Consider the following 26,824-nt stretch of genomic DNA (forward strand, 5'->3'; position numbering starts at 1 on the left):
AAAAATTGGGCCACACAGACACCCCTTCAGTGGCAGCACTTGTGCCCCAGTTGTACACTTCACAGGTAGATTTCCATCAAGCACATTCAAAAATACGCCATCCTTAACTGTCCCCAGGATGACACCGGGGTGGATAGCAAAGTCTTTGCTGATCCCCGATCTGTTCATCTTGGATCAATTTTAGAAACACTGCAAGCAAGGGTCACTCCAAGCAGAGTCTCCCTTTTTTCCAAAAATTGGGCCACACAGACACCCCTTCAGTGGCAGCACTTGTGCCCCAGTTGTACACTTCACAGGTAGATTTGCATCAAGCACATTCAAAAATACGCCATCCTTAACTGTCCACAGGATGACACCGGGGTGGGTAGCAAAGTCTTTGCTGAACCATGACTTGTTCATCTTGGATGATTTTTAGAAACACTGCAAGCAAGGGTTACTCCAAGCGGAGTCTCCCTTTGTTCCAAAAATTGGGCCACACAGACACCCCTTCAGTGGCAGCACTTGTGCCCCAGTTGTGCACTTCACAGGTAGATTTGCATCAAGCACATTCAAAAATACGCAAGCCTTAACTGTTCCCAATATGACACCGGGGTGGGTAGAAAAGTCTTTGCTGAACCATGACTTGTTCATCTTCGCTCCTTTTTAAAAACACAGCAAGGGTTACTCCAAACAGAGTCTCCCTTTTTTCCAAACATTGGGCCACACAGACACCCCTTCAGTGGCAGCACTTGTGCCCCAGTTGTACACTTCACAGGTAGATTTGCATCAAGCACATTCAAAAATACGCCATCCTTAACTGTCCACAGGATGACATCGGGGTGGGTAGCAAAGTCTTTGCTGAACCATGACTTGTTCATCTTGGATGATTTTTAGAAACACTGCAAGCAAGGGTTACTCCAAGCAGAGTCTCCCTTTGTTCCAAAAATTGGGCCACACAGACACCCCTTCAGTGGCAGCACTTGTGCCCCAGTTGTACACTTCACAGGTAGATTTGCATCAAGCACATTCAAAATACACAAGCATTTACTCTCCCCAGGATGACACAGGAGTAATAAATTCCTTGTGGATCAATGACTTGTTCATTTTGATGAATGTTAGTCTGTCCACATTGTCACTGGACAGACGCCTGCGTTTATCTGTCAGCACACACCCAGCAGCACTGAACACACGTTCAGAGACAACGCTGGCAGCTGGACACGACAAGATCTCCAAGGCGTAAGTGGAGAGCTCTGGCCATTTTTCAAGATTTGAATCCCAAAATGAGCAAGGCTCCATTTGCAAAGTCATGGCATCGATGTTCATTTGGAGATACTCCTGTATCATCCTCTCCAGCCGTTGACTATGTGTCAGACTTGTTGTCTCTGGTGGCCTTGCAAAGGATGGTCTAAAAAAATTATGAAAAGATTCAATAAAATTGCTGTTACCAGCACCAGATACGGTGCTGCTGGAAAGGGTAGACTGTTGAAGATGACGAGACCGTCCCATGTTTGACAAGGGACAACTGGGAGATTCACTCCGTGCACCACGGTTGTTTGGTGGAAAAGCCGAGCTAAGATCAAGTAACAGCTTTTGCTGATACTCCTGCATACGTGCGTTCCTTTCTATGGCTGGAATTATGTCACAAAATTTGGACTTGTACTGGGGATCTAATAGTGTGGCAAGCCAGTACTCATCATCACTTCTAATTTTGACAATACGAGGGTCATGTTGGAGGTAGTGCAGCAAAAAGGCGCTCATGTGTCTTGCGAAGCCATGTGGACCAAGTCCACGCTGTGTTTGTGGCATAGAGGTGCTAACCGTTCTTTCTTCCTCTGACATCTCCCCCCAACCTCTTTTAAATGAAATTTGACCAAGGTCTCCCTCATCCGCTGAGTCTTCCATGTCCATGGACAGTTCGTCCTTCATTTCTTCATGTTCTGCACCTTCCTCAACATTTCGCCTGCTACCATGCGCCCTTGTTGATCCCTGTCCCCCATGGTCCCATGCCTGCCGCCTTGGTGATGATTAACGTCTGGACCTTGGTGATGTTGTTGTCCCTTGCGCATATGAATCCTCCTGTAGTTCCACCCCTTCCTGTTGTCCCACCCCCTGAGTCCGAATAGTGTTTAGCGTGTGCTCCAGCATGTAAATGACTGGAATTGTCATGCTGATAATGGCATTGTCAGCGCTAAACATATTCGTCGCCATGTCGAAACTGTGCAGAAGGGTGCATAGGTCCTTGATCTGAGACCACTCCATCAGGGTGATCTGCCGCACCTCTGCATCTCGTTGGCCCAGGCTATACATCATGACGTATTGCACCAGGGCTCGGCGTTGCTGCCACAGTCGCTGTAACATGTGGAGAGTCGAATTCCAGCGTGTCGTTACATCGCATTTCAGGCGATGACCCGGCAGGCCAAAAGACTTCTGGAGTGATGCAAGTCGCTCAGCTGCGGCGGTTGAATGGCGGAAGTGAGCAGACAGTTTTCGTGCCCTGTTCAGAAGGCCATCTAGGCCAGGATAGTGTGTTAAAAATTGCTAGACAACAAGGTTCAACACGTGAGCCATACCAGGCACGTGTGTCACCTTGCCCAGGCGAAGGGCCGCACCCAGGTTTGCAGCATTGTTGCACACGGCCTTACCAGGCTGCAAGTTGAGTGGAGACAACCATTTACCAAACTCAGTCTCCAGAGCTGCCCACAACTCAGCCGCTGTGTGACTCTTATTTCCAAGACATTTCAAGATAAAAACCGCCTGATGCCGTTGCGCTCTGCTGCCAGCATAGTAATGAGGGGTGTGTGATTCCTTCTGCGCAGTTACAATGCTGGTGGCCTGACCAGGCAGGCTTGGGGCGGAGGTGGAGGACCCAGACAGGTTGAGGAAGCAGAAGCAGTGGAAGAACTTGGACAGACAGAGGATTGATACACAAGTCGTGGGGATGGCAAGACTTGTGCAGCAGACCCTTCACCATCTATCACCATAGTTACCCAGTGCCCAGTCAGCGACATCCCTGTCCTGACAGTAACGTCCCTGTCCATGCTTACTGTTCCTAGTATCGGTGGTGAAATGCACCCGTTCACACACAGAGTTTCTCAAGGAAGCGGTGATGTTGTGTGCGACATTCTGGTGTAGCGCAGGCACACCTTTCTTAGAGAAGTAGTGGCGACTGGGCATCTGGTACTGGGGCACAGCGACAGACATAAGGTGTCTAAAATCCTGTGTGTCCACCAGGTGAAAGTCAGCATTTCGGTAACCAAGAGCTTACAGAGGGATACAGTCAACCTCTTTGCTTTGTCATGGGTCGCAGGAAATGGCCTTTTATTTGTCCACATCTGAGGGACAGAGATGTGGCTGCTGTGTGTAGACAGTGGTGAATAGGGTGTCCCTGAAAAAATGCAGGTTTGTGAGGAAAGTGCAGGCGTAGACATGATGTTGCCTTCATCCAACGTTGGTGCTATCGATGTCTGAGAGAGCTGTACACACGCACTTGTTTCCCCTTCCAAACCAACTGACGACCTACCAAGCAAACTGCCTGTTGCGGTTACAGTGGTGGAAGTTGTGCGTGGAAAACCAGGTGTGACAGCTGTCCCCACAGTCCAGGAAGATGAAGAGTGCGCGGATGCACTGGAAGGGGCAGGCGGTGGATGGCGGCTCCGCTAGGCCGCATTGCAGCTTGGTGAGCTTCCCACTGGGACATGATATTTATTCATGTGACGATTCATGGAAGAAGTTGTCAAACTGCTGAGGTTTTTTCCTCTACTAACAGATTCCCAAAAAATTTTAGAGATCACATGATTTGGGCGATCCTTTGCAAGGTCAAAAAAGGACCAGGCTAGGCAAGGCTTAGCGGACATGCGACCTGCTGAGCCACCCCGACTAGTGCTCAGAGGCAGAGTGGTGGCTGAGGATGCAGTTGTAGACGTGCTACCAGTACTCCTCCTCTGTCCAGGAAGGCGCACGGTAACTTCGTCGTCAGTTGCATCCTCCTTCACCGCCTCTGTTGACCTGCTCGAGTGCCTGACTGTGGGTTGACAGTAGGTGGGATCTAGAACTTGCTCATCAAGCGTGTTTGCACTCCCCTCACCCTCAGACCGAGCCTCTTCCTGCCCTGACTGAATATTTAAGTTGTCATGCCAATCTGGTATCTGCGTCTCATCGTCATCAGTATGTTCCTCATTGTCTATAACAACAGGTGTTACAGTTTGTGAATAAGGGTCAACATTAGGCTCAGAAACTTGGTCATCACGGCCTGAATCTGAGTCACAAAGGTTCTGGGCATCACTGCAGACCATTTCTTGGTCTGTACTCACTGTAGCTTGGGAGCAGACCTCTGATTCCCAGGCTATAGTGTGACTGAACAGCTCTGCTGTTACGAACCGGCGCCACCATAGCCACAAGCAGCCTGCTGCGGTTCCTGTTGCGCCCAGGCGGCGGCTGCCGTTCTTGGCCGTGCCTCGGGTCGTCCAGTTGGCTGTTCCTTCCACCACGTCTAAGTATGGAGAGGCGGCTAGTGCGCATGCGTGCGCCGATTTACCCCAGCCAGAGTTTAAGCCCGGTGTTTTGCCTAGTGAGCATGCTCAGCCTGTTTGTGTTATGTCTGAGACTAAGTCCTCAGTTCAGGCTACTGAGCATGCTCCCACAATTAACCCTAACAGCCTCTTTGCACAGGTACTTGGACTTCGTGCTGTGTCTAAGTTCTGGGATGTGCCTACTGAGCATGCTCAAACTGATAGTCTGCTTTTTAAGCCTGTGGCTCAGGCTACTGAGCATGCTCAGGCACTTAGTGCATCAGAGGCTAGGTCTGGTAAGGACCTCACTGAGCATGTCCGTGAGGTGGCAGGCCCTGATAGTGCAGAGGGTGTCAGGTGTCCTGATGACGTGGCAACTCCGGACTGGCCCGCAGAGGCCCGCCCCTATGATCTGGCACCTCAGTATTGGTCGTCAGACGATGACTGGTGAAGTGTTTGGGGCGTGGCTGCCATGAGGTCATCAATGATGTGGCGGTTCCGGATAGGTCGCATGTGACGTCACTGATGACATGGCACTCTGCTATTGGACCTTGGTGGTTCCACCCTGGGTTTGGGGCGGACCCAGGTTATAAAAGGGGCTGGAGACAACATGGAGGTGCGCAGTCTTCACTTTTGCTCAGTCAGAGCACACCTCCATGTTAGAGCCTCATTGCGGCATAAGCCTATGTTGGGAAGCGGTAGGTAGGGTTAGGCGAACGGTGCCTGTCACGCCAAGATTCGTGGCTCGGCCCATCAGGGTCAGGCGCCGTGCTTCCCTCCTGTCGTTCCAGTCTTGCTATAGCAGCCCAGTGGCGTTAACTGGGTTGCGGCTGCTGTGCTTCCTGTCCGATTGTGCCCCCTACGCACACGGACAACGCACCTGCTGCGCCACCTGTCTGATTGTGCTCCTTACGCACACGGACAACGCACCTGCTGCGCCACCTGTCCAATTGTGCCCCCTACGCACACGGACAACGCACCTGCTGCGCCACCTGTCCGGTTGTGCTCCCTACGCGCACGGACAGCGTACTCCAGGACCCCTGTGAAGTTAACAGGGTGTTCCTTATTTTCCTCGGCTTTCCGGTCAACGCTACTGGTGTACCCATCTGGTCTGACGTGTCCTACACACACGTGGCCAGTCGAGAGGTGGCCAGAAACGCTAATCGGAGGACCGCTCGGCCTGACGTGTCCTACACACGTGGCCGACAGGGCGCTTTCGTGGCGGTCTTCCGGTCAACGCTACCTGGTTACCACCCGGCCTGACGTGTTTCCTGCACACGTGGTTGGTGTAGCGCTACGTGCACCAAAACGCTAATCGGGTTGTTGTCCGGTCTGACGTGTCCCAACACACGTGACTGGTTCCCAGAGTTCCTGGGTTATCTCAGAGCCATCCAGCTCTATAGTCTCCGCCTAACCCTCAGGTGCCAGCAGCTCCTTTGTCATCTGGAGCACTGTGGGCCCCGACTGGCGATTAGGATATATACCCCCTGGTCCTAATCTGCCGGTTCCCCCGTAACATCTGCAGACGCAGCCATATCTGTTCCACCATACTGTGCAGGGCGGATGGAGACTTGAGAGCTGGGAGAAAGCAAGTGTGATTGGGATGACAACTCAGAGAACTGGGTTTTTTTTGGATGCGGTAGTTGAGGTGGAGGAGAGGGCACTTGTGTGACCACTTGAGATCCATTCAAGCATGTTCTTTTTTTGGCCATCATCTACCTTTGTTCCAGTTGTTCGTGTCCGTAAAAAAGGGAGCACATCGGATTGTCCACGGAAAGTAGTAGACATCTTACTTTTGCTGGAAGATGGTCTATCTTCAGCAGATGTTAATGGAGCTTTGCCACCTTCCCCACGGACACAAACTTGTTTTCCTTTTCCAACATGCCTGTTCCCCTTTCCACCAGCATCTGTCATTTTGCCACTCATTTTGATTGTGACAAGATTGTCCACTTAAAATGTGGTAGTAAAAATTGAGAGGTGGTATAGATTGCAGAGGTGGTCTAGCTTTATTGACAGCAGAAGAAACAACACAGACTATCCCTGACAATGCAACTATGGCCCTTAAACTGGCAGCACAGTTTGCTATTATAATGGCTTAGTAAAAATGAGCTTGGGGGTGCAATGCAAAGGTGCTGGAAGTTGCTTGGCACCAGTGGGACACTAATGAAGTCCAACAGTCACTTTTTGGATGTCACTAAGTTTCCTCAGTGTTTGCTATTATAATGGCTTAGTAAAAATGAGCTTGAGGGTGCAATGCAGAGGTGCTGGAAATTGCTTGGCACCAGTGGGACACTAATGAAGTCCAACAGCCACTTTTAGGATGCCACTAAGTTTCCTCAGTGTTTGCTATTATAATGGCTTAGTAAAAATGAGCTTGAGGGTGCAATGCAGAGGTCCTGGAAATTGCTTGGTACCAGTGGGACACTAATGAAGTCCAACAGCCACTTTTTGGATGCCACTAACTGGCAGCACTCTTTTCAATTAAAATGGCTTTGCAAAAATGTGCAGGAGGTGAGAATGCAGAGGTGGTGGGACTTGCTTGGCACAAGTGCCACAATAATGGAGGACAGCAGCCACTCTTTGGATGGCACTAACTGGCAGCACTCTGCAATTAAAATGGCTTTGCTAAAAAGGGCAGGAGGGTACAGTGGCCGGGTTGTGGGTCAGTGTAGAGGAAAGGAAGCCTCACTTTCTATCCCTCCTAATGGTGAAATGCAGCAAAGAAGTCCCTGAGCTTAGCTACACAGACGCTGTTATTTGTAGCTGTTAAAAACTGTTTCCACGGACCTGACTGTCACCTATGGCTCTGAGCCGGATGAAATGAGCCCTGAAAAGGGCTGAATTAAACCTCTATCCCTAATCTGTAGAGCGCTGTGTGTAGAGCGTACACAGCAGAATCGGCGGCAGGAGCTGCGTCAGTGGTGACTGTCACCCAGACGCAGAAGGCAGATAATGGCGCCGTGAGAGAAAATGCCTGTATTTATAATGCAAGGACATGTGACATGGACATAGCAAGGAGAAAGGACGGGACTCAGCACCAATTCCAGGATAGGAAAAATATAAATCCAACGAAAAATATATAAAAGTGTAGAAACTTTATTCAACGATTAAAAATCCAAGAAAAACATCATCGGTTCTTGACGCGTTTCGAACAGTTGGAATGTAAATCATTTGATGATTAAGGACTTATCTACATTCCAACTGTCCGAATCGCGTCAAGCCATGTTGTTTTCATGGAACCGATGATGTTTTTCTTGGATTTTTAATCGTTGAATAAAGTTTCTACACTTTTAGATATTTTTCGTTGGATTTATATTTTTCCTATCCTGGAATTGGTGCTGAGTCCCGTCCTTTCTCCTTGCTATTGCCTCTATGGACCTGCCTGTCCGGTGGACATCCTGCATCCCATCTGAACTGAGCGGATACATATACGGGTGAGCTGAATTTTTCTTTCCATGTGACATGGACAGCCTATGACACATGCCCTTGCTTGTCTGGCAAAAAGTCCTCTTAGCTGTGTGTGTGTCTGGGATTAGCTGGCATGCTGGCCCACCCCACTACTAGGGAAGGAAGAAAAGAAAAAAAAAATGGCCATTATCCCAGCAGCAGTGTTCTGAACACGCAGTCCTCGCACACTATACGCTGAAATTTCATAATAGTGTGAGTCACAGAGTGACTTACACTATTACAGCGAAAAGCCAGCTAGTAATTAGCTTGGCTTTTTGCTGATAGAACCGTTCTCGAACGTAACTCGAGCTAACAAACTTTTAGCAAAAAGCTCGAGTTCTAGTTCGATCTAGAACAGCCCCCAACATCACTCGAACCGCGAACTGGAGAACCTTGAACCGCGCTCAACTCTACTTCTTACATCTCTCCACTGGAATTTTGGACCACTCCTCTTTTGCAAACTGTTCCAGGTGTCTTATATTTGAAGGGAGCCTTCTCCCAACAACAGTTTTAATGGAAAGGTGTTTCAATTTTTATTTTTGTATTAATATTAGTGATTATGGAATCCATTATTATTAATACAAAATTAAATAATATGTGTATTTAGTTTTTATTTAATTCTATTTTTACTGAAACACTGGGGGCTGCCATCTTGGATTAACGACAGTTACTCACCTCAAATAGGCAGCTCTCTGTGCATTGGGCCTGATAGACGGACTCCAACCCGATACTTAACACTGAAAGCTCCCTGCTGTGAGCTGGACACACCCTCAGAGGGAGGAGATCTTTGTGGAGCTCACAGGGTATGCTGTGTGCTGCACTTTCCCTCTGTCACCCCTGGCTCGGGTGAGCTCAGGTAGCGGTGATTGCACTGTAACTGATCCTGGTGTGCTGCTCCCCACCACTCACCCCCCCTCCCCTGAATGCTCACCTCTCCTCCCCCGCATGTGCTCACCTTGGGCCTCTGCTCCAAGCAGCTATTCTTCACTGCTTTGTGCTGTGGTCACTGATGGGAGGAATAGACACCAGGCTGAAAGGAGAGTCTGCCGAGCGCAGAGGTCTGAGTTGAGTGCATTTGGCTGAGAGTGGTGATCGCAGCGTGACATCTCCAGTGCAGTGCCAGGCTCAGGCTGCAGATTACGACTCCTTATAGCATGTCACCTCGGACCTCCGATCCCGGCTGGCAGCACAGTATATAGTGTTGCACGGGATACAGTGGGGTACGGGATCAAGTGGGGTACGGGATACAGTGAGGCATGGGATACAGTGGGGCACGGTATACAGTGGGGCACAGAATACAGTTGGGCATGGGATACAGTGGAGCATGGGATACAGTGGTGTACGGGATACAGTGGGGCACTATGCCATTTATCCTTGGTGACACTTTAGACATATTAGGATCACTTTGCGGTTACCAACAAAATGGCTCCACACTGTGATCCTAAACTTCATCTTCCCTTATCCTTTTGGAAACACCCAGATTGGGAGGTGAGGTGACATCACACACAGGAGAGAAGATTCCACCCATTTTTACTGCAGTTGTAATGTGAGCTAGTTCTACAGTAGTTCTACTGCAGGATTTCAGCAGCTGCTCCCCCTAGTTTTTAAGAGTGGAAAATATCAAACTTTTAATTTATTTTTTTTACATTTTTTTATATTTTTTTCAATTTTACTCAATTAATAATATTTAAACAGAACATTAAAACATTAATACTTTACTACAGCTGATCGAACGCCCCAAAATCCGAGACCGGCGGATCACTGCCAGATTTTAAGAAGAGTCCTATCCGCTCCGGCAGCCGGTGCCCATATAAGTCAATGGGGACCGCAATCCGGAGATTAAAACCGTTTGTGAAGGTGATAGGGGGGTAGGAGCGAGTGCGGTGTACTCACCAAGGCGCTGTCATGGTGCATTACTTCTTCCGGGTCACGCTATTCCCTTCCGGAGCCGACAATTCAATATTCATTGTTTTGCCCACTCACCAGTGCGTGTAATTGGTTGCAGCTAGATGCGCCCCCACCCTGAGTGGCAGCGTGTCAGCTGACTGCAACCAATCACAGGCACCAGGATGGGAAAGCAGTGCAAGTGTGTGCGGGTCAGTATCATGGTAAAAAATAAACAATCGGCAGCACAGATATAGCCCGCGGCTGCAGCCCCAGCTGTCGGGCTGTATCTGTTCTGTGTATCCAGTCACACGTGCGAGGCTTTGCCAGGTGATGCCATGGCAGACTCGCACGAGTCCCTCGCAAGTGCTTTTCCGGTCTAAGAGAAACCGCATGCGGCTTTTTTTTTTTAATTTAAATAAATAATTAAAAAAAACCTGATGTGCAGTTCACCCTAATTTTCATCCCCAGCCATGATAACACTGGCTGGGGGCTAGTATTCCAGCCCGCAGCCGCCCGGTATTGCCACATCTATTAGATATGACAATCCTGGTGCGATACCGTCTTTTCCTGGTGGCCTTGTGCGGTGCCAATCGGCGTAATGAGAGGTTAATGACAGCGCACAGCTGCTACTAAGCAGACACAGAGAAAAATCCTCTATTTGGAATAAAGTACAAAACACACACCCTCCTTCACCACTTTATTAACCCCCAACAGCCTGCAGCTTTGGCGTAATCCACACAATGTCCCACGACGACACATGCAGCTCTGCTACATCTCAGAGCGAGCAGCCATAGAGAAGACTGCCAGCTCTGAGTGTAGCCTGAGCTGCGATAAGCGATGACTGCAGCAGAGACTCTCACAGGCTGTGGGCGCGTCAGCCTGGAACCAATCACAGATTAAAGGACGGCCGGTGGGCGAGGAAAACACTGAAAGGTGTGTGTATGTGATGGACGGTACAGGAAGTGGATGCGCGACCCAAAAGCAGTGTGCCGCCATGACACCGAGTCTCGGTAAGTATGAAACACTCATTTATGTCTTGTTTTGTTTATTTTTATTAATTGCCAAATCCGGATCATGCACCCGTAATCCCGCGCCCGGGTCCGGCACACAGATAGCGCTGAAACCGCGCGGATCCGGACTTTTACAGTCCGGACCCGCTCAGCCCTATACTTTACATTTTATCAGTTATTGAATTTTTTTTATTTGACTACATCTTCCCTTTAACTCATCCTAAATGAAGCAGCTCAGATCTGATTTTTTTTCTTCAGCCCTAATCGGACTGAGGAAAAAATTAACAGATGGTGCGATTGTCTGTGAGTCTTGCATCACACCCATCCATACAAGTCTATGGGTACGTGTGAAACATTGGAGTGTACTCGGATGACATTCGAGTGCAGTGAGATATACACAGAAATAAACAAAAGACGATATGGTGAGATCACCCTCTCCCTCTCCTCCACAGCTGTGAGCTGATCACAAGATCAGATCACAGTTGCATGACACTCAGCTCATGCTTGCAGCAGAGCAGGAGTCGATGGTCATAAGCATATTGCATCTGATGCTCTAGCATCCAATGCCATAAGCTAGTGGGAGCGAGGCCTAAGACAGATAACAGTTTCCTGGTTCTGCTTTGATGTCTGTGCCGTGAAACCCCACTTCCTCGTCCACTACTCTCTGATTCGAAAATGCTGAGGAAGGTGTCAAGAGTAAACAGGATGTAGGATGTACCCAGCACAATGTAAGCCCTGCTTGGCACACTTCATTGTCCTGCGTTAATGTAAGCCCTGCTGGGCACCCTTTACTGTCCTGCACAATGTAAGCCCTGCTAAGCACTCTTCACTCTCCTGTGCCCTGAGTAAACACTCACCATTAGGGCACATCGTGCAGGAGGACAAAGACATTATCAGTCAGTGAGCGCTCTCATCAGACTGATGAGGAAGCGTTCGTTGACCAGCTTTCCTCTCTCCCTGTATGACATGATCCCTTTTTCAATGCCTACACCTGCCACAGCACCACACTGAATTCCATGCACCTTAGGCCTAAGCCACATGGCGAGAAAATCGGTGCGAGTGGAGTGCGATAAAACATTGCATTCCACTCGGAACAATATTAGCCTGTATGTCAGCGCACATGAGCGATTATTTTCTCAGCCCTAATCAGACTGAGAAAACAATTGCAGCATGCTGCGATTGTAATGCGAGACTCTTTTCTCTCACACCCATTCAAGTGAATGGGGCGAGAGAAAAATCGCACTGCACTCGCGGTACACCGGTGTACCGCACGTGCAGAGCGAGAATCGCAATAGCCGGCTATGGAGGAGAGAGGGAGAGAAATCCCTCCCTCCCCTCCTCCGTGCTGGCCCGCCCCTCCGCAGCGCCCGCCCGCCCCCCGCAGCTGAGGTCCGCTCACACAGTCGGACCTCTGTCGCATGGATACTAGCATGACACTCGGCTCCTGCTGTGCTGCCAGCGGGAGCCGAGTGTCCAGCGAGCATCGCACTAGTGCGCCGTGTGGCCCCAGCAGACAAAGAAGATCTAACCATGGATGGTAAACAAATTTTAGGGAAAATTCTGCCCCTTCTGTTATGATATGAAGTAGCACCAGGGCCAGATTAAGGTTGGTGGGGGCCCCTGGGTGGAAAATCTGGTGGGGGCCAAATAACGTTAACATTTTTAGCCATAACAATAGAGCGCGAACTGTAGCATTTAGATATAAATCCAATGAGCATTTATCCTATCCTGTTTTGCCACATTCAGATTTACAGTACTGCAATATACTGTAGATACAGTCCAGGATAACTCAAAGCCGTCCACTTATACACAGAAAGTAGAGTTACTCACATTTTTTTATTGATCCCAATGATAAGAAACCCAGGGACGGCTCCAGGTTTTTGTGGGATCCGGGCGAAAAAGTCTCAGTGGGCCCCTTCCACACGCAGACACGCACATACAGATGCGTATACATACAGGCATATGTGCATATACATATTTGAAGACAAATTCACTAAAATACATATAAACAGACAAATCTATATACACTGTAATATACACTGACATACATAGATACACATCATACATACACACACAGACACATTACAGGTATTAATATGGGGAAGTCACCAGCAGCCTCACTCACCTCCTCCACTTGTCTCCGTCCAGCTCCTCCAGGGCGTGTGGCTGTGCTGCATGATGGCCGTCACTAACAGACATGGCTGCGCACAGTGTACACTGAGACTGCACTGCTGTATATACATCACAGGAGGGGCTGGGGGCTACAATATATACACTACAGGAGGAGCAGTGGGCATAGCCATTACTGGGGGCACATACATGTAACTGAGGGGGGCATAGATGTTACTGCAGTGGCAAACAGCTCTGGGGGCATACACAATACTGGGATGGGTGGCATAGTGCTCTGGAGGACACATACAGTTCTGGGGGGGCCGCACATATGGCTCTGGGGGACCGCACAGACAGCTCTGGGGGGCCACACAGACGTCTCTGGGGGGCCGTACAGACGGCTTTGGGTGGCCGCACGCACAACTCTGATGCATCCATACACACACAGCTCTGCTTTAGGAGCGTTCCTAAAAATCTAGATGCCTTGTCATAGCCTAAGAAACTAGCTATGCCTCACAGAGAGAAATGAGGAAATCTATCTTGCCTCAGAGAAGTCCCCAAAGAAGTAGATAGCCCCCCACATATAAAGATTATGGTGATGTAGGAAAAGACAATACACAGATAGGAAAAATAGATTTAGCAAAGGCGAGGCTCAACTAACTTGATACAAAGAAAAGGAAAGGAAACTGATTGTGGTCAGTGCAAAATCCCTATAGAAAAATACCAAACTCCTGATAGTAAAAATGGCTCTGGAGGTCAAACGACCTCACCCCCATTATATCAGGTACTCATGTAAATAATGGGAGAACAAAATACCACAAAAACACAAAAATACAGAAGAGCAAATAATCAAGTTAGACAGGGAGAAAATTCCTTTTCCTGCAGGAGAGCTAGCAAAGGGGGAACCCCCATGCTCACAACACAAGAGAAATGAAACTTCACCTGCAAGAAAACAGATATAAACCAAAACAAGGAAAAACAACACCCTAAGGTGTAAACCAGGAAGCAAGGAAAAAACTGAGAACTTATCTGCAGACGTTTTGCTCAGGGAAAAAGGGATGGACAGAACTCTAAGCCAGGAACAGAGACTGAGGAATATACAATTATAACCGGCGCAAACAAGGCAAAAATTGCTCTCCTATATAGACCAGACTTGTCTGCAATAGGACTTCACTAATTCCCAATTAACGCCGACACCTGTCTGAGTCACAGGCTCAGATTCAGCTCCACTACCATTCCTGGCCACCAGAGGGAGCTTCAAAACAGCACCCACACAGATGACATTCACAACAGTACCCCCCCTTGAGGAGGGGTCACCGAACCCTCACCAGAACCACCGGGTCTGTCAGGATGGGCATGGTAGAAGACACAAACCAATCTGTCTGTGTGTATGTCAGAAACAAAGACCCAAGAATTATCCTCCTGACCATAACCCTTCCACTTAACAAAATACTGGAATTTTCGCCTAACAAGATGAACTACTGGCTCCACGTGTTTCTTTAACAAAGATTTATGAAAAGCATTGTGAATTCTAAACAACTCAGGAAGAGCTAAACGAAAAAATATGGGATAAAGAATCTCTGAAATCATATAGGGCCCAGTAAACCTAGGCTTAAATTTTAGGCGAGGAAACTCTCATAGGAACATACCTGGAGGACAACAAAACCATGTACCCCACTTTAAACTGGGGACCAGCTGTCCTACATCGGTTGGCAAACCTTTGAGCATTCTCCTGGGACTGAAACAACCCACTAGAATGTACACAACCAGGCTTGGAACTGGAACAAATCCCACAAGACTGCACGAAACTCCTGACATCTTGAGACAAAGAAGGCCACCAAAAAGATTTACTCACAAGATCCCTAGTGCCAAAAATCCCAGGATGACCCGCCAATACAGAATAATGAATCTCGGACTGACATCTAGTCCTCCATTGATCTGGAACATAAAGCTTCCCCACAGGACATCTCTCAGGTTTGTGCCCCTGAAATCTCTCAGGTTTGTCCCCCTGAAATCTCTCAAGTGCCAACCCTAAATCGGACGAAAGAGCAGAGAGAAACACAGCCTCATTCAGGATGCTAGATGGCTCCGCAACATCCAGAGAATCAGCAAAGAAACTCCAAGAGGGAGCATCGGCTTTAATATTCTTAGTGCCCTGAAGAAAAGAGACCACAAAATTGAAACTTGTAAAAAATAGAGCCCACCTAGCCTGCCTAGGATTCAAGTTTCTTGGCAGATTCAAGATAGGTCAAATTCTTATGATCAGTGAGCACCACAATTTGATGTCTCGCCCCCTCCAGCCAGTGTCTCCATTCCTCAAAGGCCCACTTCATTGCCAATAATTCCCAATTACCAACATCATAATTTCGTTCAGATGGAGAAAACGTCCGAGAGAAGAAGGCACAAGGCTTAAGCTTGGAGGTACTAGGATCTCTTTGAGACAAAACTGCACCTTCTCCAATCTCTGAAGCATCTATCTCCACTTGAAATGGAAGAGAAACATCAGGTTACTGCAGGACTGGGGCAGAAGTGAAGCTCTTTGTAAGCTCCTGGAAGGCCATAAGTGCTTCTGAAGTCCAATGCTCAACATCAGCTCCCTTTTTGGTCAAATCAATCAAAGGCTTAACCACACTAGAAAAATTGCCTATGGAATTACAGTAGAAATTGGTAAAACCCAAAAATTTTTGAAGGGATTTTAAAGAGGATGGCTGAACCCAGTCATGAATGGCCGAACCTTGACCGGATCCATTTCAATAGAAGCCGAGGACAAAATAAACCCCAAAAAGGAAATTTTCTGCACGCCAAAGAGCAATTTGATCCCTTAACGTACAATGAATGTTCCCTAAGTATCTGAAAAACCTTCCAAACCTGCTGAACATGAGCATCCCAATCATCAGAGAAGATCAAAATACCATCCAAATAGACAATGAAAAATTTGCCAATTATATCCCGAAATATATTATGCATGAATGATTGAAAGATGGAGGGGGCATTAGTAGGTACTCAAAATGCCCCTCAGGGGTATTAAAGGCTGTCTTCCATTCATCACCCTCCTTATTGCGAATGAGATTGTACGCTCCCCAAAGATCAAGTTTCATAAACCACTTAGCTCCCTTTACTCTGGAAAACAGGTTTGACATCAAGGACAATGGATACTGATATTTAATAGTGGTTTTTTTAAGGCGACGATAGTCAACACAAGGTCTCAACGACCCATTCTTCTTGGACACAAAGAAAAAAACTGCACCCATAGGTGACGAGGATGGTCGAATATGACCTTTCTCCAATGACTCCTTAATATAGGTTCTCATAGCATCATGTTCGGGAACAAATAGATCAAAGATCCGTCCCTTAAGAAACTTGCAACCTGGCACCAAGTTAATGGCACAATAACACTCCCTGTGGGGGGGGGGTAAAAAATCAGAACCAGTATCATTAAACACGTCAAGAAAATCTGACAAATATTCAGGTACATCATGCGGCGGGGGAAAATAGACAGCAGAGAAAGATCATTATGCACACATTGACAACCCCAACTAACCACTGACATGGATCTCCAATCAAGAACTGGATTATAGGTTTGCAACAAAGGGAATCCCAGCACCAAAACATCATGCAAGCTGTGCAATACTAAACATTTACAATCCTCCTGATGAGCTGGGGCAACCTTCATAGTTACCTGGGTCAAAAACTGGGGTCTATTTTCAGCTAGGGGAGTAGCATCAATGCCCCTTAAAGGAATGGGAGTCTGTAAAGGTACCATAGGAAAACTACAGTTCTTAACAAAACCAAAATCCCTCAGGTTCAGGGCGGCCCCTGAATCAAAAAAGGCCATAGCCGAAAATGAGGATAAGGAGCAAATCAAATAGACGGACAAAAGAAATTTAGGTTGCACAGTACCCACAGTAAATGAACAAGCAAATCTCTTTTCCCGTTTAAGGCAGACAGAAATAGTGAGACGCATCACCACAATAGAAACACAAATTATTTTTCCATCTAAACCCCTGCTGCTCGGCATTAGAAAACAACCTATCACACTGCATAGGCTCTGAAAACTGTTCCTCAAGCAATACATCAGCACACATCGTTTTGCGCTCTCATAAATGCCTATCAATATGAATGGCTAAAATCATAGAGGCATCGAGACCAGAAGGAGTAGGAAATCCAACCATAACACCCTTCACTGCATCTGCGAGACCCTTAAGAAAAAGTACCGCAAGAGCATCATCATTCCACTTGGTAAGGACCGCCAACTTTCTGAATTTCTGACAAAAAACCTCAATGGAAACCCGACCCTTGATCAAAGTCAGCAAGGCTTTTTCTGCTTGATCAATAACATTGGGTTCATCATACAACAATCCCAGGGCCTGAAATAAGGAATCCAGAGTAGCAAGAATCGGATCATCAGGAGCCAATGAAAAAGCCCAGTCCTGAGGGTCACCGAGCAACAAGGAGATGACAATCCTAATCTGCTGCACATAACTCCCTGAGGACTTAGGCTTTAAGGCAAAAAACAACTTACAATACTTTTTAAAGTTAAAAAATTTAGACTTATCCCCCGAAACCAAAAAAAATGTTTCTCTACTTTTGAGTACCTTTTTTTCTTTTGTTGTCCGTTATGATCCGGTAACCGTGGAAGATTACAAAAAAATTCCATTGGTGAAAAAACATCAAGAAAACAGGAGTAGTTGGAACCTGGACTGACCGCAATCCTCTAACTATCAGACGACACTAGAAGTAGCCGTCGCCTCGTCACAGCCTAAGAAACTAGCTATGCCTCACAGAGAGAAATGAGGAAATCTACCTTGTCTCAGAGGAGTCCCCAAAGAAGTAGATAGCCCCTCACATATAAAGATTACGGTGATGTAGGAAAACACAATACACAGATAGAAAAAATAGATTTAGCAAAGGCAAGGCTCAACTAACTTGATACAAAGAAAAAAAAAGGAGACTGATTGTTGTCAGTACAAAATCCCTATAGAAAAATACCAAACTCCTGATAGTAAAAATGGCCCTAGAGGTCGAACGACCTCACCCCCATTATATCAGGTACTCCTGTAAATAATGGGAGAACAAACAAAAAAACACAATAATACAGAAAAGCAAATAATCAAGTAAGACAGGGAGAAAATTCCTTTCCTGCAGGAGAGCTAGCAAAGGGGGAACCCCCATGCTCACAACACAAGAGAAACCAAACTTCACCTGCAAGAAAACACATACAAAACAAAACAAGGAAAAACAACACTCTAAGGTGTAAACCAGGAAGCAAGGAAAAACTTAGAACTTATCTGCAGAAGTCTTGCTCAGGGAAACAGGGACGAACAGAACCTCAAGCCAGAAACAGAGACTGAGGAATATACAATTATAACCGGTAGCAGCAAGGCAAAAAGTGCTCTCCTATATAGACCAAACTTGTCTGCATTAGGACTTCCCTAATTTCCAATTAATGCTGACACCTGTCTGAGTCACAGGCTCAGATTCAGCTCCACTACCATTCCTGCCCACCAGTGGGAGCTTCAAAACAGCACCCACACAGACATTCATAACACCTTACCTGCTCTGGTGCCCGCCACCCTCCTCCTGCTCCGGTGAGTCTCCTTTCCTGGTTCCCGCTGACAGAAAGTGCCGCCGTCCCAGCGCATGGGTGCCTAGTGGCAAATACTGCCCTGGTGGTGGGGGCCTCCTTAAAATCTCTTGTGGTGGGGGCCCAGGGGCTAAAGCCCTGCCTATAATCCGGCCCTGGGTAGCACCCTAGCAGCCTCCTACCCTGTCTAGCCCTTGTTCCGGTCCTGTAATTTCAAGGGTAGTAGGAACATTTTGAAGGAAACAATTGTTTTTAATATGTTCATTAAGTCCTTGGGGATAATGTATTGAGGCAGAAAAAACACCTTGTTTCTCTCTGTAGTAGTATTTTTGTCAAAAATACCTCCTCTATTGGTTTAATCTTGTCAACGCCCATAAACATGATAAACCTTTTGCCAGTCACTACACTGGCTACCTATCAGCTACAGGATACTATACAAACATATCTCTCACCCACAAAGCTCTCCACAGCTCTGCACCACCATATACAGTCATATGAAAAAGTTTGGGCACCCCTATTAATATGAACCTTTTTTCTTTATAACAATTTGGGTTTTTGCAACAGCTATTTCAGTTTCATATATCTAATAACTGATGGACTGAGTAATATTTCTGGATTGAAATGAGGTTTATTGTACTAACAGAAAATGTGCAATCCGCATTTAAACAAAATTTGACCAGTGCAAAAGTATGGGCACCTCAACATAAAAGTGACATTAATATTTTGTAGATCCTCCTTTTGCAAAAATAACAGCCTCTAGTCGCTTCCTGTAGCTTTTAATGAGTTACTGGATCCTGGATGAAGGTATATTTGACCATTCCTGTTTACAAAACAATTCCAGTTCAGTTAAGTTTGATGGTCGCCGAGCATGGACAGCACGCTTCAAATCATCCCACAGATTTTCAATGATATTCAGGTCTGGCGACTGGGATGGCCATTCCAGAACATTGTAATTGTTCCTCTGCATGAATGCCTGAGTAGATTTGGAGCGGTGTTTTGGATCATTGTCTTGCTGAAATATCCATCCCCTGCGTAACTTCAACTTCGTCTATGATTCTTGCACATTATTGTCAAGAATCTGCTGATACTGAGTTGAATCCATGCGACCCTCAACTTTAACAAGATTCCCAGTGCCGGCATTGGCCACACAGCCCCAAAGCATGATGGAACCTCCACCAAATTTTACTGTGAGTAGCAAGTGCTTTTCTTGGAATGACGTGTTTTTTTGCCTCCATGCATAATGCCTTTTTGTATTACCAAAGAACTCAATCTTTGTTTCATCAGTCCACAGGACCGTCTTCCAAAATGTAACTGGCTTGTCCAAATGTGCTTTTGCATACCTCAGGTGACTCTGTTTGTGGCGTGCTTGCAGAAACGGCTTCTTTGGCATCACTCTCCCATACAGCTTCTCCTTGTGCAACGTGCGCTGTATTGTTGACCGATGCACATTGACACCATCTGCAGCAAGATGAAGCTGCAGGTCTTTGGAGGTGGTCTGTGGATTGTCCTTGACTGTTCTCACCATTCTTCTTCTCTGCCTTACTGATATTTTTCTTGGCCTGCCACTTCTGGGCTTAACAAGAACTGTACATGTGTTCTTCCATTTCCTTACTATGTTCCTCACAGTGGAAACTGACAGTTTAAATCTCTGAGACAACTTTATGTATCCTTCCCCTGAACAACTATGTTGAATAATCTTTGTTTTCAGATCATTTGAGAGTTGTTTTGAGGAGCCCATGATGCCACTCTTCATAGGAGATTCAAATAGGAGAACAACTTGCAAGTGGCCACCTTAAATACCTTTTCTCATGATTGGATACACCTGCCTATGAAGTTCAAAGCTCAATGAGGTTACAAAACCAAATTAGTGCTTTAGTAAGTCAGTAAAAAGTAGTTAGGAGTGTTCAAATCAAGAAATTGATAAGGGTGGCCATACTTTTGCACTGGTCAAATTTTGTTTAAATGCGGATTGCACATTTTCTGTTAGTACAATAAACCTCATTTCAATACAGAAATATTACTCAGTCCATCAGTTATTAGATATATGAAACAGAAATAGCTGTTGCAAAAACCCAATTTGTTATGCAGAAAAAAGGTTAACATTAATAGGGGTGCCCAAACTTTTTCATATGACTGTATCTCATCCCTCATCTCTGTCTATCATCCTACCCGCCCCCTCCATTCCGCAAATGATCTTAGACTAACATCCTCCATAATACGATCCTCACACCTCCGTCTCCAAGACTTTTCTCGTGCCACTGCAGTTTTCTGGAATGCACTACCGCAAAGAATGCAACTATTATCCAGCCCCCAAATTTTTAAGCGTGCATTAAAAACACATTTCTGCAAACAAGCTTATCATCATAACTTACTAACCCACCTCTTCCCTGTCCCACGTTCTAATTGCTATTCCTAACTCCCTTTTATTTCTGTCCTCACATCCTCCATACAACCAATAGCACGTAAGTGCACCTAAAAGGTTACTGTCTATTGACCGGCTCATTCATCTTTATATAAAATCAATAAATGATCATAAAGATGGCCGGACCAGATTCTACAAACACGCTTTACCTTTTGTGTCCCCATATTTCCCCATAGATTTTAAGCTTTCGAGCAGATCCTTTATTCCTACTGTAGCTGCTGAACTATGTGCTATTTTGTTTTGTTTCTGTCTGTACAAGCCCCCAACTGATTGTAAAGTGCTGCGGAATATGTTGGCACTATAAAAATGAACATTATTATTATTATTATTATTATTATACCCCTTCCTCAATGTTGCCCTGATGTTCCTGATTGATATGCCTAGCATTGGGTGTAGCCCAAAAATTCTGGATATCACCCAGGTGTTCACCTACCTGGCTTCTGAATTCTTGGATGGTTTTGCTTATATATTCTTTTCCATATTTGTGTATTTCCTAGTAGATAATGCCTTTGCTCTTACAATGAATGCAATTTCCTATATAGAATTGATCCCCAGTTGTTTCACAGAAGAAGGATTTGCCAGTTTTGATAAGCACACAAGCCACACAAGTCCCACATTTAAAGCACCCCCCTGGTCTTGCTGGGAGCCACGTTTCCATTTTGGTCACAGCATGAAATGACTGTGCACCACACGATCCCCAATAGAGCACCTCTTATGGTACGCAATCAAGGTGGTTTCCCTATACACTCACGTATATCCTCATCCATCATAAGTATATCCCAATGTCTCTTGAGGATCTTTCTCACCTGTGATGCTCCTTTGTCAAAGGTAGATATAACACGTACATCTATACTTTGTCTCTGTTTTGTCACAAGGTATAAAGCGTCCCTTCCTTCTCTGTTTGAGGGAGTGATGAAATGCTTACCTCAGAACCCAATCTGGGTAACCTTTCATTAAGAATCTTGTTCTTAAGTCAACATATTTAGCTATAAAATCTCTTTTGTCAAAACAATTTCTTCTCAGCCTTAAGTATTGTCCTTAAAAATATTATTAGAAAATAGAGATGGTGACAACTCCATCTTAATAATGCATTTGTGGGTTAGATAGTGCCACACTAGGGTATGGAGCAATACACGGAGCATGACAGGGCTTATGAGTAGTGATGGGCGAACTGACGGATATCTGGGATCGGCGGGACTAACCAGACATTAAAGGGAACCAATCACCTGGATTTTTAGATATAACCTAAAGCCAGTGCTGTCCTGGCACTATCATGCTGATTCTATACATACCTTTAGTGGTCAGCTCGCATGTTTAGGTTTTGTGGTCAATTTACCTCTGATCACAGTGGAGGACCGTGGGAACCTCCAGCTGTGACCACAACTAACCTAAGTGACATCACAGCTGATCACGGCTCAGTCTCTGCCTGAACCTCACAGCGGGCAGTAATGTTCCATGACACTTTTGAAACTGCACGGCTCTGGACTTTTACAGGCCGGGTCCGCCCATCACTACTTATGAGTACTAGGCTTGACTTTGATGCAGCTCCTACCTATCCTGCTACATTGAAAAGCTTAATCTAATCAAGATGCCTGGTTGAGATCAAACCTTTTTATTGAGCACTAATTATTTTTTAGCACTTGTACTATGTACCACTATTACGGGTTGATGTATTTCCTACCTCAAGATGCATACATTTGTTTTTTTCTAACTGTAGTTTTTATTGAATTATTTTAAATTCAACAGATATCAGTTAATATAAGCCAAACGCAATTGTATATTATAAAAAAAAACGTATTTCAATGCAAGGAGAAAACATTGAAGCTTATCCATAAAACTAGGACCCTCTAGCATCTCCTGAATTAACTGCATATCATGCATATCATTGCAAGAATTACAGACTTGTGAAGCTAGACAGCAAACAACAATTATTTTTCCAATAATATATTTCTCTCCTTGCTATATATACTACTTAATCCTTGAGAGGCTTTCAAGCACTCCCATATACTACTTGGTCCCAGCTCATATATACAATAACCTGCCTTGTCAAATCCTAACCTACCTTGTTTTTGTGGGATGAGTTGTGGTTTATGACGCCATCCTTTTTACAGTTTAATGCACTGAAAAACAGGAAAAGTATTCCAGGTGCGGTGAATTTGGGCAAAAATTGCAGTTCTGCCATATTGTTTGTGTTCTGTTTTTTACAGTGTATATTCTGTGTAAGAATTTACTCTAAATCATGATTCTCTTAGTCAATATGATTACCTGGCTGATGGCTTGTTTTTTGTGGGATGAACTGACCATTTTATTGATTCCATTTTTGGCTATCTGTGACATTTTGATATGTTTTTGTTGCATTTTTTTAGGAAGTGATGTTAAACCCCCCCACATTTTTAGCATTTTTATTTTTTCTTACCAAATATCTTTTTTTTCAATGGGGGGAAAGTAGGGTTGTTTGAACTTTCATATATATTTTTTAAAATTTTTAACATTTTATTTCATTTCCTTTATATTTTAGTCTCCTTAGAGGATTTTCACTTGCAATCATCAGTATTTCAGTACATAGTGTAAATCTCAGTTTCCTTCGAAACTTCGAACATAGATGAGCTTTAAAGGAGTACCCAGATGTAGGTGACTGGGGCCTTTAGCAGACCTTCTGCCATAGTAATCCAACAGTGCCCTGCAATCATGTCACATGTGCGTGTTACATTTAAATGCAGCTGTCAGAGATTGACAGCGTTGATTAACTGATTAACATCTCATCTTCCGTGGCTTCTCTCGTGCAATAGATTGGGCACCCCTGGTCAGAATTACTATTATTGTGAACAGACAGATGCAGGCTCTTTATTAGGCCCTGTTCCCACTTGCGTATAAATAATCACATTCCACTTGCACCAGTGTAGGGGAGGCAGTGTTCATCTATAAGTTTTTCCTCAGCTGTAATTGGGCTGAGGAAAAAATCGCAGCATGCTGCGTATGCTCTCGGATTTTGGACGAGACTTGCCAATGCAAGTCTATAGGTGGGAGAACAAAAACCAGATGGCACACAGACAATCCGTATCCGATTTTTACGCAAACAAAAAACTATGGAGATATAATTAGATAGATAGTAAGATATTAGATAGATAGAATAGATAGTTATCCTGCAGCAATGTAATGTCACAATCACCCTACATATTATACACTTTAACCCTTTAGTGCCTTTCATGGGGAGTTTATTCTACAGCTGTTTAGACTTCTTTAACTTAATAAGTAATTAAATAAATGGAGAAATTGACATGTGGTCCCCCTTTATTTTATGAAACCAGCAAAGGTAAAGTAGACATCTGAGAGCTGATATTATCAGGCTGGGAAGGTTTGTGGTTATTGGTCCCTTCCAAGCCTTAAGAAATACCAGCCCACAGCCACCCCAGAAGTGGGACATTCCATAGCAGCCTGTTCAATTTTCTGACAGTGAGGGCAGTCTGAGAGTGGAACGAGTTACCATGGAAGGTATGGATCTCTCCATCAATGCAAATCTTCAAACAGAAACTGGATAAACATATAGCTGAGATAATTGAGGAAAACCTGCACTTGCAGGGGTTCGGACCCAATGACCCTTGAGGCCCTGTCCAATTCTACCATTCTATGGATTCTGGTGCTCCGCCTTGGATCTCCCCGATTGTCTTGGTGCTATGGCAATTGAGGTAATGGTATTTTGGTTTGATGTCAGCTGTGTAGTGTCCAAAAACACAGCTGACATCAAGTCTTTGTGTTAGTGATGGAGAGGTATCTATCAGACACCTCCATTACTAACCCAGTAAGTAAAAGAAAAAAAACACACACAAAAATGTCATTTTAAAAAATCACTACTCCACTCTTTCCCTGATTCACCAATTTATTTGTTGGGGAAAAAAAACAGGCAGATCCAACGTAGTCAAGGGAATTATTAGATGTACTCCACAAATGGAAACCTGAAAAACATAAAAAGAGCGAAATATAAACAAGACACTGTCCCTCTTTCACCAATTTATAAGAAAGCAAAGTAAGTTCCCACCCAGGTCCAGTGTAGTAGTCCAGCGTTTCCCCGATGTTCCCCGATTTCATCGATGAAAAGTTATGGAGCCTCGTTCTGAGCCTCTGTATGCTTTGAGTAGCAGTCAATCCCGGCTCACACTGTGCTCCACAAAGCCCAGTGACGTCACCTGTGCCACCCCGGTGTTAGTCGGGTTGCTCGGATCCGAGATCGTCTTGGCTCGAGGGGTCCGGACCCGACTTGGTGGACACTCTGATCCATAAAAGAGGGATATTTACAGGGGAAAAGTTCATGACACCACCTCCGGGTTGCGGTAATGGGAGTACCGCCACTGCTGGAGAGAGGACTGGGGCAGATGGTGTGAAGCAGCAAGGTGTCAGTCCCTCCGCAGGTAGGGAAGGCCCCGGGTTCAGAGGGTTGGTAGTTTTGGGAGGACAGGGTGCAGGGACCAGGGTACTCACTGCGGGTAGTCGTGGTGTTGGATGAGGTGGAGGAAGAAGACACACACGCACTGTAGGTAAACCAAAGTCTCTGAGTACGGCTGCTGCTGCCAAAGCCCGTCCAAGTACCTGGTCCCACCGGTGTAACTTAGTGATTCTGAGCCTGCCTCGGTGCACAATTTGTTGTCCGTTGATGGAAACCGTGGCTTGAAGCTGTTGGGGGCCCTGCTCACTATGTGTAGTGTAGCTGTGCTCTTAAGGGCTGGCACTTGGGACCTCAGTGGGTTGCTGTGTGTGGAAAAACCCTGTCCCCCTCGTTGTACTGATGCCCTCAATCTCTGAGCGTTTAGGGAAGTCCTTGAAGATCCTCTCCATTTCAGATAAATTGTCAGGACGTTGAATCGGCTCCTGACCTGGGGTCCTGTACCCCGTCATACTCGGTACCGGTCAGTTCTGTTGGGCCCTTCTGATGCCGACAGTCCCTCCAAGACTACATCCGTCACACCCCTGTCCAACGTCCCTGCAACTGATCCCCGACTCCTCTGGACACGGATCACTGCTTGGAACCCAATCAGTTTCCCTTAGCTCCCCAGGAGCTAACTCTCCCAGCTCTTCATCTCTGGAGCTCAATTCTCCACTCTCTGTCTCCCTCTTACAGTCTGCTCAGTTCCTAAGTGGCTGGCCCATTTTCCAGCTAGTCCAACCCCCTTGGTGTGTTTGACAGTGACTGATGTGAGGTGATTGGGTTTTGTGGTGCAGATGGGAGTGACACCGGTTTCTTGGGTACCTGGAACCATGGGGGGTAGGCTCTGCACCCTGGGTAAGGATGCAGTTCCCTGTGGCACCCTGATGTATTCAGGGGTGCCACACACCACTCGGCACAGTCACCGGGTCTCACAAAGTGCAAGCGTGAACCGACAGTGGCTGCTACTCAAAGCCTATAGAGGCTCAGATCTAAGCTCCATAACCTTTGATCGACGAAGTCGGGGAACGTCAGCTTAAAGGGAACCAAACATCAGAATTTTCCTATATAAGGTGCAGCCAGTGCAGTACTGGCACTATCAGGCACATTGTGTACATGCCATTAGTGGGCAGCTTGGGTGTTTAGGCTGTGAAATTCAACTTTATAAAGTTAGAAAATTCATGCACTTTTTGATTGACGTGTGCACCTCGCTGCTAATGTCCGGGCGGGTTATGCACGTGTATCCCTGCCCCCCCGCCGCCTGTTCCTCCCTCTCACTGGCCGTATGTAAATTTCTAATCTTCAGTTAAATGGCGTCGGAGTTAGCGCCTGCGCATAGCGCTCATCTCTGGCGCCGTGTTTCTGAAGCCCACAGTATTATGGTGCATGAAAGGGCGGTGCATGAGAGGGCAGTGCATACGCCCTCGCTTCTTCAGATCTATTGTGACCGCAGGAGCGCGT

At 46.0% G+C, this 26,824-nt stretch overlaps 1 protein-coding gene across 1 annotated transcript in view; it reads left to right on the forward strand.

The window, feature by feature from the left end:
- Window positions 1-26,824, forward strand: part of PTPRS (protein tyrosine phosphatase receptor type S) — a 684,599-nt gene that overhangs the window by 505,876 nt on the left and 151,899 nt on the right. The window lies entirely within an intron of this gene.

This window comes from Anomaloglossus baeobatrachus, chromosome 1 (genome assembly GCF_048569485.1).
Source record: "Anomaloglossus baeobatrachus isolate aAnoBae1 chromosome 1, aAnoBae1.hap1, whole genome shotgun sequence".
Taxonomy (NCBI): domain Eukaryota; kingdom Metazoa; phylum Chordata; class Amphibia; order Anura; family Aromobatidae; genus Anomaloglossus; species Anomaloglossus baeobatrachus.